The sequence below is a fragment of the Sinohyriopsis cumingii genome, chromosome 17 (assembly GCF_028554795.1).
Source record: "Sinohyriopsis cumingii isolate HCF-2022 chromosome 17, ASM2855479v2, whole genome shotgun sequence".
Taxonomy (NCBI): Eukaryota; Metazoa; Mollusca; class Bivalvia; order Unionida; family Unionidae; genus Sinohyriopsis; species Sinohyriopsis cumingii.
In genome coordinates, this window is record NC_142977.1 from 90,697,162 (window position 1) to 90,717,056 (window position 19,895).

At 36.0% G+C, this 19,895-nt stretch overlaps 1 protein-coding gene across 1 annotated transcript in view; it reads right to left on the reverse strand.

Annotated features, from left to right (window-relative positions):
* The window catches only part of LOC149779403 (aladin-like), a 121,120-nt gene extending 105,674 nt beyond the window's left edge, over window positions 1–15,446 (reverse strand). Inside the window, exon 1 of the mRNA XM_089940068.1 lies at window positions 15,398–15,446. The gene's annotated coding sequence lies outside the window, so the exon portion shown is untranslated. The remainder of the gene's footprint in view (window positions 1–15,397) is intronic.
* Between the last annotated feature and the right edge of the window lie 4,449 nt (window positions 15,447–19,895).

Consider the following 19,895-nt stretch of genomic DNA (forward strand, 5'->3'; position numbering starts at 1 on the left):
TAATGAACTGAATTTCATTTAAAAAAAGGGAAGAAATAAGGAAATATATAAGAAATATAACTGATGCAGTGATAACTTAAGAAAACTGAGGGTCTAGGGCTAATTATTTAGGATACACCTTATGCATACAGTGATACCTTAAAGAAAACTGAGGTTCCAGGGCTAATCTAGGATACACATGATGTTTGCAGTGATACCTCAAGAAAGTCAAGGGACCAGGGCTAACTATTTAGGATACATGTGATGTATGCAGTGATACCTTAAGAAATCTGAGGGTCCAGGGCTAATTATTTTGGATACACATGACGAATAACCTTTAAGTATCCAGGGTCTAAGACTAGCAGCTGTAGGTTCATGATGAGCTTGAATGCTTAGAGAACTCAGCTAGGTGTGTGGCAATTTGGGCAACAGGGTTCCTTATCTGACAGGAAGCACAATGTTGCTCTATGTAACAAGACAAAATTTACTAATGGTCTGTTGAAACCTCAGATAGACCAACCACTGACTGGATTGTCAGTGGTAGGCAGGAACAGTTTAGAAATTTGACAATTGGATAATGAACCATCTTCCACTTTAGACTGTAAGAAGAGAATTCATTTTACTGAATGATTCCTGGACTAAATTAGGCATCAATAGTCATCTGTGAAACTGAAAACCCTTAAAAGCAGATACATATTTGTAATAAAAATGACCCACCAATGTGACTGAAACAGACCTAAATACAAAACCTAAGGTCTGATGGATGGATGGATGGATGGACAGAAGGACAATGGTAACACTATGCAAAAAGGACCAACAATCATGTGTGCTGCTGTGAAAACTCTGAAAATTGGTGTCAAAAATGATAACTCCAAAGCAACACAATACTGTAGAATGAATCAGTGCATAAATTAATCAGAAAAATGGATGTCCTGTACTTGAAAACTCCAGTAACAAAAATGCAATTATTTACATTTGTTAATTCAAAGAACAGGAAAAGGTGAAGAAACTAATTCATTTGAAAAACTAGTTGCAGATGTTACAGAGTGCAGTATGATATAAAAAAATCTGTGGACAATTGCTGAAAAATGTTTCTCCCTTTCTCTCTGGAAAGGATGATATGCAGATTGTAGACTGTTAAAAGACAATTTAAAATCAGATGAGATACAAATTGGGACAAAATAACTGTTTCTAAGATTTTTACATGACGTAGGTTAGAAACTGGGTGGTATTTTTTAAAAATTGTTAAGGTCAAGCATTGGTTGACATTTTACAATAGAAGTATAGAAATATGATAGGAATTCCTTGGATGAGAGACAATTATTAATAACATTGGCTAGTGAAGGTAATATTGGATCTGAGCACTCACGGAGAAGTCATGTCATAATTGAATCAAATTCACAGGACTTTGGGGTGTTCTTCATCAGCACTTAACGTAAGAAATCCATAGAGACAGGCTCAAATACTGTTCAGTGTTGCCTTTGAAATTCTGCATCACATCTACATGGTGATGATGAGTTGAATGAAACTGTCTTATCAAGATGATCTCTAATTGTTTGCACTTTGTCATGGAAGAAATCTGCAAACAGATCTAGAAGGTTGACTGGAGAGAATGTCTTTGGAAGTGGTGAACATTTCTTCCTTGACATTAGATTGTTAGCAATAATAAAGAGCTCTTAGCAGCTGAACTTTCAGTGATTTTAATACTGAAGTAGGGTGATTTCACTGAATGTTCTTCTTAACACATTTACAAATTTAAGATTTACAAATCCACTTGCATGACGCCTTGGACAAGTTCAGAATCGGTTCAGGCAAGCTCAAGTTTCCCAGGTACTTCTCTACAGGCTAGTCCAAAATAATGAAAGAGAGAGTGAGAGAAGGGGACATGTTCCATTCATAATGCTTTGTTCTGCATGTTTTACACCCCGTGATCTCACCACAGTATCATCTTTAGTGTTTTTATGAACCACATTATTTTACTGAATAATTGGCAATGGTTGCACTTATCTATCATGGGTCATTTTCATCTTGTAGTCAATGTCATGATCAGTTTCAAATTTTTTCATGCAAACATGATGTGACTGTTTACTATTTAAAGTTTTGACAAATAAGGAATAAATATTTATATTTTATCTTGTCAGTTACACTTCAATCAAAATATCTGTACAAATCTGGGATTCACCTACTTTCAGGTCCTAACCTAGCCTCAGGAAGCTTATGAGCTTGCCAACTCTAAACATTCAGCTTGTCAAAGAATGTTTTTATCCATGTTGTCAATATTAAGGTAAGTAGTTCTTAAGTGTCAATATTATAATTTGTAAGATTTCTTTGACAGGTGTGTTTGGATAAGTATCAATATTATAACTTGTAAGATTTGTTTGACAGGTGTGTTTGGATAAAAAAGGCACTCATTTCTAACGATAAACATACTAGGAGGATTATATTCAAAGCATGATCTTTGTACCAAAAATGTAACAGCACTTGTTTATAATCAGTTATTTATGTGATAACTATTGGAGACCAATACGTACTTTCTATCTGGCAAACAATTAAATGGATAAAAATAAGTAACTCATCCCCAAATGTCGGTGTGTCAAATAGTATAAAGAATGTAAACAATTTCAAGGTTAAATAGATGTGTTCAAAAATTCTTCACCTATGAGCATTAATAAATCATTGCAAACATGATAATTTTCATTATTGTTTATGTAGTTAATGAGATGTTTCTATAATGTTATCAAAGTACAAAAAAGTATGATGAAGATCTTGCAGAGATAATACAAATTTTATAAAGTCAGCAAGGCCAGGGCATGATGACTAGAAAATTAAACTGTTTTTGATCTTTAACTGTATTGGCATTATAAACCTTTCTTAAATATATATCTATCTACATGTATTATTTAACTATTTGTTGTTGTTTTTTTAAGATCTTTAATTATCTGCATATGGTTTCAAGGTGCCACCAAAGAAAAAAGAAAGTTAAATATAACATGATTCCTTTAAAATATTCCATTATTTATTTTCCTTTTGTTTTTTACTCATGTATGGATATTATGTTTAGGGGAAGCTCAAATTTCCCAAGGGTAAGTTCAGGATACCATGCAGCTCTGGATATAAGACACGAATACAAGTCATTTACAGAGCCAATCTAAACATATAATCAAGCCCATAAAGTTCTGTAATTTATCAAGCTGTTCTGGACATAAGAATGAAACTTTTAGCTCCTCTGGATATAAGACAAGAATGAGACTCTAGCCCCTCTGGATATAAGACAAGAATGAGACTCTAGCCCTCTGAGCACAAGACAGGAATGAGACTATAGCCCCTCTGGATATAAGACAAGAATAAGACTAGCCCCTCTGGGCACAAGACAGGAATGAGACTCTAGCCCCTCTGGATATAAGACAAGAATGAGACTCTAGCCCCTCTGGATATAAGACAAGAATGAAACTATAGCTTCTCTGGATATAAGACAAGAATGAGACTCTAGCCCCTTTGGATATAAGACAAGAATGAGACTCTAGCCCCTCTGGATATAAGACAAGAATGAGACTAGCCCCTCTGGGCACAAGACAGGAATGAGACTCTAGCCCCTCTGGACACAAGACAGGTATGAGACTATCCCCTCTGGACACAAGACAGGAATGAGACTCTAGCCCCTCTGGATATAAGACAAGAATGAGCCTCTAGCCCCTCTGGATATAAGACAAGAATGAGACTCTAGCCCCTCTGAGCACAAGACAGGAATGAGACTATAGCCCCTCTGGATATAAGACAAGAATGAGACTATAGCCCCTCTGGATATAAGACAAGAATGAGACTAGCCCCTCTGGGTACAAGACAGGAATGAGACTCTAGCCCCTCTGGATATAAGAATGAGACTCTAGCCCCTCTGGACACAAGACAAGAATGAGACTCTGGCCCCTCTGGACACAAGACAGGAATGAGACTCTAGCCCCTCTGGATATAAGACAAGAATGAGACTCTAGCCCCTCTGGACACAAGACAGGAATGAGACTCAAGCTACTCTGGACACAAGACAGGAATGAGACTCTAGCCCCTCTGGATATAAGACAAGAATGAGACTGTAGCCCCTCTGGATATAAGACAAGAATGAGACTCTAGCCCCTCTGGACACCAGACAGGAATGAGACTCAAGCTACTCTGGATATAAGAATGAGACTCTAGCCCCTCTGGACACAAGACAAGAATGAGACTCTAGCCCCTCTGGACATAACTTCCAGATTTTATCAAATCATCCAAGCAAATGGTGATAAATTAATCATACATCCATAAGCATTTCTTACACAGATTTCAATGAATGTGATGTATGTAATCTTTAAGATATGTTAAAACAAGAGCATATTTGCCATGGAAATGGCTTGAAAAAATGCAGTGTTTAATCATTTATGGAAATAAATGAGCTCCTTTGAGAAAAATGTTTTGTGCATTTTTTATATCCTTGATGTCTTCTGATTTTTAAAATCGGTAAGGGAGGTACAAATAAACAGGATGCTGTGGAAATACTGTAGTATTCTCAAAATGCTATCAACATGAATCTCAAGCTCAAATTTCCAAAACATTTACAGTCTATAGCTTGAACTGTGTTAGTAACAGGGCACTTACATAATCTTCTTAACCCAAGTCTCTTCTACAAAGCTATTACACTGACCTATATGTACTCCACTCTTCTACAAAGCTATTACACTGACCTATATGTACTCCACTTTTCTACAAAGCTATTACACTGACCTATATGTACTCCACTTTTCTACAAAGCTATTACACTGACCTATATGTACTCCACTTTTCTACAAAGCTATTACACTGACCTATATGTACTCCACTTTTCTACAAAGCTATTACACTGACCTATATGTACTCCACTTTTCTACAAAGCTATTACACTGACCTATATGTACTCCACTTTTCTACAAAGCTATTACACTGACCTATATGTACTCCACTTTTCTACAAAGCTATTACACTGACCTATATGTACTCCACTTTTCTTACCCAATTTGTTTTGGTGTGGGTGGGTGGGTGAGCCTGCACACAAGTTATGTGCTCCTAAAATTTTAAGAATAACAGACCTGAATCCATCAAACACCCCAAACCACTCCAAGCAACCTCAAACCACCTTCAAACACCCCAAACCACTCCAAAACCCTCCAGTACCTACTACATAAATATACTACAAAATTAAATAAAACTACTTTTTATTTATATAATTGACTGGAATTCCGGTATAAAACTTTATCTGACAACAACTTTACATAGAATTAAATACATAGATATAAATATAGAAATGTCAAAACAAAACAAAATCATTGGACTATACCAACAAACAAGTGAATGTTTTCTTTTTTAAGTATATGGACAATACAAAATTATATCATGCTCACTAAAACCATTTCAATAGACATTCTAAAAAATATCATTACTGTTTTTAGATGCATTTAATCAGATTAGTACATAAAGAAACTCATTCTGCATTGTACCTTTGTTGTTTTGATTCACTAACTCAGCAAAACTACATGAGCTTTTCAAATAAAAGGATAATGATGTTATTGACTTAACTGCCATTCAATTGTGTGTACACCCTACACTGAAAAAAGGGGTAAATATACCTTGAGTGAGACACCAAAGGAGTGAAGTAAATGGGTGGACTAGTATGTGAATAGGCTAGCATACAGACAGATGGATAGATTTATATATAGATGCAAATGATGATTATATCAGTGTAAAAAAAGATGGGTAAATATTCCTGAATGAGGGGTGGGGGTATGTTGTTGTTGTTGTGGGGTTTAATGCCCTTTTCCAGCACATAATAGGCTATGCATGGCAGCCAGTATTAATGGTGGAGGATGAACCCAGGAAAACCCTGGGAAGAACCACCGACCCACGAGAAGCTACTGGCAAGCTTTCTCACATACCCACATTGGTTGAATCCTAGACTCGAACCCATGCAGACAGAGGTGAGATGGCAGTGATCTGTAATGGAGAACGCTTTAGACCACTCGCCACTCGGGGCCCCGGTGGGGGTATGTAGGAAGGCAAGTATGTTACATACATACATACATACATACATACCGGTACATACATACATACATACTGGTACATACATACATACATACAGCCAATTAGCCATACATACATACATACATACATACATACACACACACACACACACACACATATGTACATACATACATACATACACAGAGAAATATAGGGGTACATTATCTAAGAGAACGAGGGACACAAGGACAGAAGCATGTGGGTATTCAGATTAAACAGATATATAAATAAACAGATTGGTAGCAAGACAGACATATATAAATGATCGCACAGACCTATCAACTGAGGGCATGAGAAAACAAACAGCTAAAATGGCAGGAAAGAAGAAGAGAAACAACCATACTGCTCCATTAATATCTAAATGGGCAAAAAATGCATAGCGTGATTCAAATGTACAAATCAAATTGATCTATTTAAAATTACTCTGCACAGCATGCAGTAAATATTCATACTCTCACTGATCGAAATCATTATCATCATCATGAACATGATAGAAAACCACGAAAGAGGTGACAATATTGTTAAAACTTCATAATTTATTTCTGCTCTTAAATTATCTATCCAGCATTTCCCTTTGGCCCTTTCTACATGTTGTAGACAAATGTGTCAAGAAATGTTTTATTTATTTTTGTAAATGTATATCAGATAAATGTTCTCCAATACTATCTAATGTTTATTTCTTTTGGTTTCACATACATTTTGATTATTGCAGTATAAACAATTACAAATACATGAACATTTTGGATGTCACCAAAGATATGTCATGAATGAATTTTCAAGGAATTTTTATAAATTGTAATTTTTATTGTTATAACATACATTTTGTATTACTTGAATAATGCAGTCTTTCACACTGTAGAAAAACAGTAGTGATTCATCCTATATGTCATGTTAGGTAAGCAACATTTGAGTTCAGGAGAGTTGTTGTTGTAGGGTTTAATGCCATTTTTCAGCACACGATAGGCCATACATGGCAGCCAGTATTAATGGTGGAGGAAGAAAACCGGGAAAACCCCGGAAAGAACCACTGACCCACGAGAAGCTGCTAGCAAGCTTTCTCACATACCCACATTGTCTGAATCTGAGACTCAAACCCAAACAGACAGAGGTGAGATGGCAGTGATCCTTAACAGAATATCAGCAACTGCATTCACATTATATGTGGGCTGAAAACATATAGAGATATACAGATGAGAGGAAGGTTCTGAAAATCATGATTGTGTAGTTATTATCAATCAGTCCAAACCTGAGCATTTGGAATTTAATAAGGGGCCATCTATTTAATATGTACACAAAAATCTGGCAAAGCTTGACCCCTCCCCCCATACACATGCATACCTTTTTACACACACTCCTGCATATGTACGCTTGACGCACCCCCACACCCCAATTCTATAGAATGGCCTATATCTAATCCACACAGAAACGATCAAGGATTAATAATATTAATGTGTTTAATAAAACTGATAGTCCACCAACCTTGAATGTCTTGCTGCATCGAAGAAATAAGCTGTGTAACTTTAAAACGTTTATCTAGTGTCCACTAAAATTCAAATGCCGACTAAACCCAGTCAAACAGCTTACGTATTTGACAAATTATTATCGAGGTTGCATACCCCTCCCCAGTTTCATATGTATACGTACATTATCAGTAGACAACCCCCATATGCAAGCATATGCATTTGGGTTAACTCTCCCTCCCCCCTCCATGCGAACGTACTAAATGGACAGCCCCTAATGTCCATGAATGTATGCCCAGGATGAAAACATTTTATGCAGTAAAAAGTACTGTAGCATCAAAATTGTATCTGTTTATGAAGTTATTTCCATAATAAACTGAAAAGTCTACACACTGCCTACGTAAATTTAAGACTTTATTTCAACTGAAGAGTTAATGAGTATTCATCATATCAAGAGACTGATCAGGTTCTTCCTCTGATTGTGTCCAAGAACAAAGAAAATATCGCCAATAAATCTAGCATAATAGAATGGGAATTTCCATGTTCTAGCAAATATTTCTTTCTCCCACTTACGCTACATAAATATTTGCATAAGATGGGTCAAAATGACTCTTTCCTGAAAATAAATCTTTCTGTTGACATAAGAACAGTTGGTAAAAATACAAAACACTGGGCTTGAATTCTTGGGTGTCAGATTTTCCAATTCTTTAATGTTAAAAAATATATTACATTTAGGGGTGGGTGGTTGTTAAGTGTTACTAAATAACACAAAACATGGTTTGGTCTAACTACTTTAGTGGTTAGATTACAACTGACTCAAGAGTGAAAAACACACACACTAGTTTCTTGCACACTAGTTTCTCATGCTAATATTATCATAAGGCATGTAGGGTTGCAACTGAATGAGAAGCTGAATTCAGGTGACCTGTAACTGTCAGACCATTTGCAGTAACAGAATGTTAATACCGTATATCACCACAACTTCCCCTAAAAATGAGTTTTGTGCTTTTCTTTTAAATTTAAATATTCGTTTCTCCTTTTCTTTTTAATAATTTGTAAACATAATCAAACTTGACAAAGTTCTATTTTGCATAAGAATATATCCCTATGACATTCACAATCATTCTTATACTCTATAAAACAAAGTACAATGTGATATCTTGGCACTGCCACTAAAATCTATAGTCCTAATATTTTGTTCTTCAATCCAGTTGTTATTACTGCATATAAACTGATGTGATATAACAGATGTATTATTATGCCTTTGACCACTTCCAGTTTCTAATATTCATAAGACACAATATAATTCAGAAAAATAATCAAGTTAACATAACAAAATCTCTGAATCTTGCAGGCTTATTTAAATATTAGACCTCCACTCATTGTTCAAATCTCTCCTATCTGGTTTGGCTCATTGATGACTAATGGCATCTTGTCATAAAGGTTCAGTGACCTCCTTGTTAGTATCTTCGCATATATCATATATCTCTGATAATGTCTCTTTTGTTTGTAATAGATGTCTTCAGTTTCTCCTGTATATAGCACCATCCTGGGTTTTCACATCATATGAACTTGGAGTGCTACTTTTTCTGATGACTACAGCTGGTTCCCAAAGATCTTGTTTTCTGATTATTTTGTCTCCAGAAGTCAGATTTGGAAGCTCTTTAGCTGTTCTGTCATTCTGTGTCTTTTACTTATTTTTCTTTTCCCCCAGTTTCCACTTTAGGTTTCTTTCTTTTATAACATGCAGATAGGTAAAGTCGATCAAAGTCTTTGTGCTGGAGATCCTATATCATCAATTGGTGTATTTCGATGTTCCAAAATCGATAAATATGGATCTTTTCCATCTCTCTTTGCCTAATTAAGAATTCTTTTGACAGTTTGAATGGTTCTTTCTGCTAAACCATTTGACTGTAGATACTTCAGACTTGACGTAGTGTGTTTGAATCCCCAGTTTTTTGCAAACTGACCATATTCTTTTGAGGAGAACTGTGGTCCATTATCACTCCTTACTTCTCATGGTATTCCATGTCTTGCAAAAACTGACTTTGTGTGTTTGATTACTGTGCTTGCTCATATATTTTTTAACTTGGCAACTTCAAAATACCTGAAGCAATAGTCAACTATCAAGACACAGTTGTAATTATTCCACATAAATAAATCTGTTCCATCTATTTCCCCTGGTGCAGTAGGTTGTGTAGACAACAATGGTTCTTTTTGTTTTGACTTTCTGTATTCCTGGCAAGTAGAACAATTTGATACTTTTTCTGCAATCTGTGCATTCATGCCAGGCCAATACATGTCTCTTGCTCTTTGCTTTGTCTTCTCAATGTCCATATGACTTTTGTGCAATTCTTTTATCATTTCTTTCTGAAAAGCATCTGGTATTACAATCTTAATTCCTTTTAGAACTAACCCATCCATTTCTGAAAGTTCATCTCTGCAGTTCCAAAAATTTCTGATTTCAAAAGGTACAAGATGTTTATCATTTGGCCATCCCTTTTGAATCATTTATTGTAATTTGATAATTTTATTATCACGTTTAGTTCCATTTTTTATTGCTTCTAACTGTGTATCTGCAATCTGTATATTCGACATGATCATGTGCACATAGCACTCAGTTTCACTATCCATGTTTATTTCAGACGTGTTCATCTGTATGCTCTTGACAATGTATCTGCTACAATTAACTCTTTTCCTGGACAATATGTTATGTCAAAACTGTACTTCTACAGTCTCTGAAGTCTAGGTGGTGCGGCAGATAGAGGTTTCTTGAGGACTGATTCCAGAGGTTTATGATCTGATTCAACTTATACCTGATGACCATAAGTATATTGATTAAATCTTTCAGGACCAAATAACACAGCAAGCAGTTCTTTTTTGATCTGTGCATACCGTATTTCTGCATCTGTCAAAGACCTTGATGCAAATGCTATGGGTTTGCCTGACGGCATTAACACTGCTCCAAGTCCTGATTTTGATGCATCACAACTTCAAAGACAGGCTTCTTAACATCGAAGAATTTCAACACAGGTTCTTTGCTTAAAATCTGTTTAATCACTATGCATGTTTCTGTGCAGTTTCCCCATTCCTTTCATGTTCATCAATGCGGGCATTTTTATGACTGCTATTACTTTTTCTGGGTCAGATTTAATACCTGATGATATCAACGTGTCCCACGTAACAAACTTATGTTAGTAAAAAATGGCATTTTTCCAAATTCAGTGTCAGATTTATTTCCTGGCATCTCTTTAAAACATTTTTCCATTTTCCATCATGATCTTCCTTTTAAGTTCTCCATACAATTATGTCATCTATATCAGTCTCCACCCCAGGCAGGTCCTCAAAACACTGTGCCATACATTTCTGAAACACTTCTTGAGCAGATTTAATACCAAAAGGCATTCCCAAGTAGCAACATCTACCAAATAATGTGTTAAATGTTGTCAATAACTGGCCTTCCTCATCCAGGGGTATTTGCCAGTAACCATGATTGGCATTTAGTTTGGAGAAAACCTTAGCTCCAGCCATGATTATGGTTATATATTTGATTGTAGGAAGTTGATAATGCTCTCGCTTGATAGATCGATTCAAATTTCTCATATCTAGACAAATTCATAGTTTTCCCTGACTTGGGTTTTTCAGCAACTACTAATGTACTGATCCATTCTGTTGGTTCATCTACTTTCCGTATTACATTTTTCCATTCCATCTCTTCCAAAGTTGATTTATGTGGTTCTCTTAAAGCTGTAGGAACTGTCCTTGGTGGATTAAAGACAGGTTTCACATTTTTGTCAATTGCAATATGGTATTTTTGTTTCAGGCATCCTAGACCTCTGAACACACTAGGAGATGCTTTCACGATATGATTGTCCTTATTCCTGTGAACATGGCAAACTACTTGCATTAAGTGCAAATCTTGAGATGCTTTCAACCCATGAATAAGCGGTTGGTTGGCTTTTGTGATATCAAAATCAAGTTCTTGATTCAGGCAATTTAATTTGCATTTGCCTATGACAATTAGTTTGTCACCAGAGTATCTTGTGAGGCAGGTTTTAGTTGGTTTTACTTCTATGTTGATTGTTTCAAAAATGTGATTTGGAATGATGTTTACTTGCGAGCCAGTATCAATTTTAATTTTTATATCAGTACCATGAAGAGTTAGAGTAATGTAGCATTCTTTGTCACTGATTTCAGTGTTTGCCTTTGTCACTGTTCCTACAAAAGATGTTTCTTCTTCTTCACTTGAGTATTCTTGCATATCATGCACCTGTTTTGTCCTGCAACATTTCAGAAAATGATGCTGTTTTCAACACCTGTAGGAAGTTTTTCCAAAGGCTGGACACATACCCTTTCTATGTAATTTGCCACATTCACCATAGCTGAATAATCTGGAGTCTGATTTCATAGATAACATTTTCGCTTTCTTTGGTTGTGTCATTTTCTTTTCTTTTTTCTTCATTTTCACACCATGAACTTCTGATGCAGCTGCTTCATTTTGCGTACTTTGAATCTGCTTTTTGGATTTGTTTGCTCTGCTGATAGCCGGTGCTTTTTGTAAAGTCAGTTGATCTTCTCGTAAAAGTCTTTCTTTCACTTTTTCAGAATTAGTCTCAGAGAAAATTCTATCTATCATTTCATCCTGCAGATTTTCAAATTTGCAGTTCTTTGCAATCATTTTAAGTTCAGTTAGAAATTGGTCAATGGTTTCATTCTTTAACTGGATTCTTGTATTGAATCTGTTCCTTTCTACTGTAATGTTCTGCTTCGGACTGCAATAATCCTCAAACCTTTTGATCAGTGGATCAATTTTTTCTGCTTCACTGGCCTCAAATGTAAATGTGTTATAAATATCTCTACCATCCTGACAAATATTATATAGGAAAGCACTGAATTTTTCTTTGTCTACTTCATCTGCAAGCACAACAACTAAGTAAAACTGCATAGTCTGATTCCACCTCCTCCAAGTTTCTGTTAGATGGTGGAAATTAAAGTCCATTTCAGGTGTCTGACTGAGTTTTTCCATGATGTCACAATTAACACATAAATATGTGCATCCAAATTACAGTATTTGTATGGAGATATACTTCTTAATGGAATAAATCCAATTTATTCAAAAAAATTCACTTCTGACACCATGTTCTGTTTTGTTAAATAACACAAAACATGGTTTAGTCTAACTACTTTAATGACTAGATTACGAATGACTCAACAGTGAAAACACACAACACACGTTTCTCACGCTAATATTATCATAAGTCATATGGGGTTACAACTGAGTGAGAGCCTGGAGCTGACCTTAGATGACCTGTAACTGTCAGACCATTTGTAACAACAGAATAATACTATATATTACCATAGTAATCATAAAATTATGTTGCCTCTCCATCTCTGCAGACACAATAGATAGAAAACAAACAACTAATTTAAAAAATTTGAGCTTGCTGGGCCTAAAGGATCACGTTGGTCAGGAAATAATGACACAAAAAGCCAAATTTGCCAAGCAACTGGTAACATTTCAGGTGTATAAATGGAAGATAAGAATACAATGATAAGAACAGGACAAAGGAAATACTGTATTCCTATTCACAATTAAATGGGCTGTGCAATTTACCAGTTTGCTGGTTTACCGTAATTCCAGTATATTATATAAATAAAAAGAATATTTTTATTTGATTTCTTTACATATGCAATGAGGAGGTTTTGAAGTGGTTTGTAGTGTTTCGAAGGACCGTAGGAGGCCTTAAATGTTATGTACCACCATGTCAAATAATTCTGTACGTCGGGTAATTCTAAGCATTGATTCAACATTTCTGTACACAGTGGATGACGTGTTATGTTTTTGTCAAAAATCCATTTTGAATCATGAAAGAACGATTGTACATGTACTTTAATTAAGAAAAGTGATCTTCATAAAGTGTACAAAAATATTCCACATTTTGACTCGAAATGCATATGAAAATCTGATTTCTAAATGTCAACATGAAGACCCACCTCTATCACCTTCTTGAACCTGTAACCCAGAAAATCCTATTTACCATGTATCTGTAAGAATCATACCAAAAAAAACACATTATATAAAAGATGGAAATGTATACCTTAAAACAATTCTGCATCTTAATCCAAGTTATCCATTTTTGCAAGAAGTTGTCACACACGTATAAAATCATCTGCTACCAAACACGTCACGTTGCCACTAGTATGGGATTCTCACGAAATTTCCCAGCATATAGTCTGTTTCTAAATTATTTAGTAATTTTCCCCATAAAACAAGATGTTGTAAACACATTACACACTATTCATTGTTGTTTCTCTTCCACATCTTATTCTTTTTTAAATGCTGAACTTTACTAATTTGTTTACAAGATCGGTTTAGTTGGCTTAATATCACTTGCCATTTACTGGCATTGTTATGCTGAATTTTGTAAAACTAGCTATAAACATGACCTAATTACTCATATTCTGCGCATTAAAAACAAATACAGTTTATCGGTAACTTCGAAATTCCACCAAGACCAGGCTTGCCAGACCATATTTGGATAGTCTACGCTATGTTATCGTCAATCAAGTGGCGAATAATCGCTTCTTGGTGGAATTTGAAAGTTGTAGATAAACTGTATTTACTTTTAATGTGCAGAATTTCTGACTCAAGCTGCACCTTATATGGCACACAAACAAATGATGATGAGAACAGAAGTAATCATTATTTGAACTAATATGGCAGATGATCCAAACGAAAGTATCGGATAAAAAAGGTAAACGATATTTTACAACTATTTCTACAATGATTCTCAATATTTCCAGTATTAAATAAGAGGACTACTCAATTTATTGGATTATATACAAGGCATATGTTCAAATTGTTATTATTGGGCTAAAAGAGCACCGGGTGTAAATCACACCCGGCTTGCTCCATTGACACATATATGCTCATGTTAGTACCCTGTCCACAAGGTAGGAGTAAGGGTACTAATATTAGTGCTACCTGGAACCATGCAAAATTTATTGTATTGTGTAAGGGCTTAATAAATTCAAAATAAGCCAAACTTCCTTATAACATGATTATACTATGTTGTTGATTTCTACACTATTTGTTTTCATGACTTTAGTGATGACTGTTTTTTTTTTTGTTGTTTTTTTTTGTGCTCCGTTACATGATATGGGATTAGTTCGTAGCCTCGACCACAACAAATCAAGTTGAGGCTACGACATCGTAGCTAGGAGGTGGTATCCCGTGCGTCCAAAATTAATATTATTTGGAACGGAATGTTCTGGTGACAATTGCCTCTTTTCAAATGGTAAGCACTGCAGTAGCTTATTTTCGTCAATCGGTCGAATTCGGTATGCGTTTGACTTCAATATTTGAGACGGAAACCTTAGGTACGCAGAAATACCCGACAGCATTGTACTTTTATTTTTTGATGGATTCATGGACTGAAAACTGGTCTACAAAATAAACAAAAGTAAAAACCCGTGGCATATTTATTGATGCCCGAGGTCGCAAAATAAACTTATTTAATCTTCAAATACAGTACTGTTGTGACCACAGGGGCTCGTTACAAAGAAAATCAAGGGATGGGGGTTCTAACCTGTAATAATATAACACTATATTATTACAGGTTAGAACCCCCATCCCTTGATTTTCTTTGTAACGAGCCCCTGTGGTTGTGACCATATAGTATATTTGCATAACTTTTTGACGACGTTTCCTCGAAAATATGTAACATTAAAATTCCAAAATTGAATTAACTACAACGAAATGCAATGTCATCTAATTTTGAACTATTCAAACTTTATATCAATATATAAAAATGGATGTTTAAGGAATGTTCAACTCTGAAATGGGCTCAGACATAGAAAACGTCAATAACATTTACCCAGAAAAAGCTCACTTTTGCCGCCTCTCGACCCTAAAATGCTTAACATGATACCGATGCCGATCAATAGATCTCCCTCGATCGTGAACATATTTTACTCATCTTAATTTTTTGTTTTGTTGAAGAACATATTTTTATCCAATTTTCAACACAATTATGTATTGATATATGTCTTCTCATTATTATTATTTATTATTATTACAACTCATCATCATCATCATCATCATTAGCCCGACAACTCAAACCCCCGAGTCTGTGTTGATACTAATTGACAGTAAGTGGGTATGATCTCACAGGTGCTCGACGCGAGCTTGATGTTAAGAAAAAAATAATAATCTAAAGGAAAAAAATCATACAGAGTGACAAAAATACCTTAGATTACATAGGACCCTCTCTATCATAATATATATATATATATATATATATATATATATATATATATATATATATATATATATATATATATATATATATATATATATATATATGATAGAGAGGGTCTTATGTCAGAACGGGTCATTGGGTTTTGCTATTCCACATGAATTTACAAGTCTCCAAACACAGGATTTTAACCGGAAATAGTATGCCCATATCGCCAAATGAACTCTTCGGCCGATGATAGCTCTACAGCCGCGAGAAATACCAGTAAATGTATCAAATGTACACCGATGTGTGCGGACAAAACTTTCTGCAGATTTTTCAAAGTTTGAATGAATAGGCAATATCAGGTCCTAAACCGACATTTAATACCATTATAGGTTAGGGGCTGATTTATCGGCCTATCTCACCACCAGTACCATCACCACCATAATAATTTGCTATGTCCTTTTGATTAAAATTATCTGCTGATATGTTTGCATCATTATGAACTAACAGTATACTCTTCCTTATGAATTGTGTGTTATACCTTGCCACTGTGTTCAATATGGTGTGAATTATATAACTTTGAAAGTGACACTTTTTATACCAGTAATGTCAGCACTCGTTGTTTCAATGTATTCTGTCTCCTTCTCTGAAATAATTGTTGATAAATCTTATCACGCCTAATTTGTATTTGATGACAATTCTAATCACTGGATGATGAGGCAGACATGAAAAATCAAGCCTATCACGATAACATGAACACCACCACCGCCACGACCTCAGAGAAGAATAGTGATTCCGCAGATAGAGGACTGGGCCAAGAAGTTGCCATAAACACATAAACCATAACTACCACAGCAGCATCCACAGGCACGGCGACGAATTCAGAGGAAATAAGAACCTCCAGAGTCACTTAAGCGCAGGATTGGGGTAGTGAAGCCACCCATCCGCCAACTGCACTCCCAGCTTTCGCCGTGGCATATGATAATGACTTGAGTAGTCTGTGTGTGTATGTGTGTGGTTCTTGGCCTTGGCGGTGCGGGCATTAACCAGGTGCATGGGAGCAGGAAAACGGCCCTTTTCGGAACCAACAGATATCTAGAAAAGAGATACAGATCAATTTGCCAAAAATGTTCGTGCGTGGATATTTGTATAATATCGTTTGTATGTGTTTTTTTCTCCTCACCAAAACATAAAAGCTTTCCCTTCTCAAATATGTGTTTACATGGGAGGGTTTAGTTGTATGTCTATACGCACTTACTACCCATGCTTGTATGATAATGTGTAATTGGTAGGATTGGTTTATGTATGTATATGTTTTGTATGTCTTTGGAGAAAAAAAAATTGCCTTTTCCAGTATTTGTTGGTATGAATTATAGTGAAGTTTTTTTTGTAAGAGTGTGTTGGTAAGTTAAAAGAACAGTGGAAATATTTGTTATTTTAGGTCCGTGCATTACTATCTCTTCCATGATAGGGTCTTATAGGTGATATGTAGTTTGTGTGAGGGGATGTTTTCCTTTACGCCCATGCTTCAAGAATATAAAGCGATCCATTCGCCAGTGGAGGTAGTCGGCGGCGAACACAGCAGGAAGAAGATAGCAAAGAACGGAACCAGTGACGAAATTAATATCCGCTCTAGCCTCGAGTGACTTGAATGGCCCATGTTTTTCGATATCCTCAGGCTGGAGCTTAAGAGCGCATGAGAAGATAACTACTCTTCTCCTGATATATGAAAAGGCAATTAATCAAAGAGATAAGAAGAGAAACATAGCAAACAATGGAAAACAAAAGCCAGCTCGACGAAGGGAGCAGGTTATGCAAACTACGCCGACTCCTGGCCAACCAGAGTCCAAGAAACCCAGCAGACACAGATCACATGAGGAAACTTCATCTCACGTACAGCCCTCAGGGGCAACAGAGGCCACTACTGTTGCTACATCCACCCCACCTAACATCAGGTAATCTCAAGTTAAACAGAGATACATAAGAGCGATTGAAAAAAGTGGATGAGAAGAAGGAGAGTGGAGGAGAATAACAACAACAGATCTCGCGACCGACAAGCAGAGCGACCAAGATACCACCCTCTCCAACAACAACAAAAAACAATCAAAGAGAGGAAGGAAGCAGAAACCGAGAAGAAGGAGCAGTACCAGGAAGGCTTCGTAAACGTCATTAATGAAGAAACCGAGACGAGTCTGAAAGACAGCATGCTGAATCAGAAATCTGCAAAGCTATTCAAAGAGACCATAAGACTCTTCTTAGAGGTAATAATGGAGGACAAAGTAACAAAGCAAGGTGGCGTAAAGCAGTGAACAACACCGATAACTGCGAGAGGCCTACACAGAATGTCCACTTACGCTGGCATCCCTAATAAGCGTCATATTTACTGGGGCATACGGAATGGAGACCCCCCGAGGACCACTGGCCCTATGATCACCAGTTGGAATTAGTTGTTGCTGACCCAATGGATCTTGCGAAACCAAGAGTTTGAGAAAGGAAACAGTTTATATGACCGGACACCTTCAAATGATTCTTCTCTTTTGTCCCAAAAGCCCTTCTTAAAGCTACATTCATATTATAGATTTGTAAGCATCCATTTTGGCTGTGATGCTTTTCTTGGCCATACCAACTTAACCTAATATGACTACAAAGCCACCAACCCAAATATCTAACGGGACAGACAAAAATAAGGTCACTTAGACCACTTTATCAAAGATCTGTTAGAAGCTGAAAAGTGCACTTCTTACACAAAATTCAAAGTTATTAAAGTGGTAGGAATATATTGCACATTAATATATATATATATATATATATATATATATATATATATATATATATATATATATATATATATATGTATATGTATATATATATATATGGGTTGGTGGCTTTGTAATCACATTAGGTTAAGGAAAAGAGGTCAATTATATACTTAGAAATTTAGAGGATAAGCAATGCACAGTAGAATGTATGTGGGTGCAATCGCATATAGATATCTCTGGCAACGAAAAGGCAGAAAAGGGAGGAAAAGCCAAATTAAATGATAACACCCCGATTACTCTGGAATTTTGTATACAAGAACTTTGTAGTTTCATGTATACAAGAACTTTATTTATTTTTATTTTTTTCTAAAATCAATGATCAATGGCAAAGAGCATATGACATCTGCACTAAGAACAGAAAGCTGTCATGGATCCAAGAAAACATTTACAGGAAAGTCAAACACCCCAAACTAACCAACCCAATTGAAATGAAGATAGTTAACAGAATCAAAACAGGAATTCCATTACTAGCGGAAAGTTTTGGAAAATATTTACCAAGCACTACATCACAAGGAATAAATTGCACGTTCTGCCCAATAACTGGAAAGCTAAGATCATATTTTCAACAGTTTTCCTGCGATACCAGATAAAATGGAAAAATTTGAATCCAGCCTTAAAGCAATAGAAGTACCCAGCACATATCCAGACTTCTTGAAGCCAGATTTTAATAACACGGACTGGAATTTTAAGAACATTGTAAGTTTCATATCAGAGATTGGAAAAATAGGTAAGATATAGCCCTTCAGAATACACATTTACCCAAACACCAACATTTGGCCCTCCTCTGTATGCACCCTTGTGCACAGTTTACTGGTACAGAAACCACGACCAAAGCATGAGGGAGGGGAATAATCGAAATGAATTTATCCACGATGTGGCCCTGTTGGCTGGGCAGAGGAGCCGAATTGGCAGTTTGAAGGGGAAGCTGGAGATCCCGGTCATTCGGCACGTCTTCGCCTGTGCGCGATATGGACCCTGCAACAGTTATGAAGGTCTACCCTGCCTTTCATACGTCGTGCCGCGAAACAAATCCATTTGGCTAACGGGCAATGTAATTTAACAACAGGTCAACAGATAAGAACAGAACGACTCGGAGTATGTCACTAAGACAAGGCGACGCCTTGCGGGTATTGAACCCGACCACAGTCGAGAAGGAACCACTGCTTCTCAATTACTGCTCTTCGATCAGCAGTTAACAGTCAGTTTAGGTCTCAGTGTTATTTAAAATTACCTGTAAATGGAAATTAACACAAATATTGAATTAATTGACCATAGCTTCAATATAATAACCTTCAAATTATATTACTCTACAT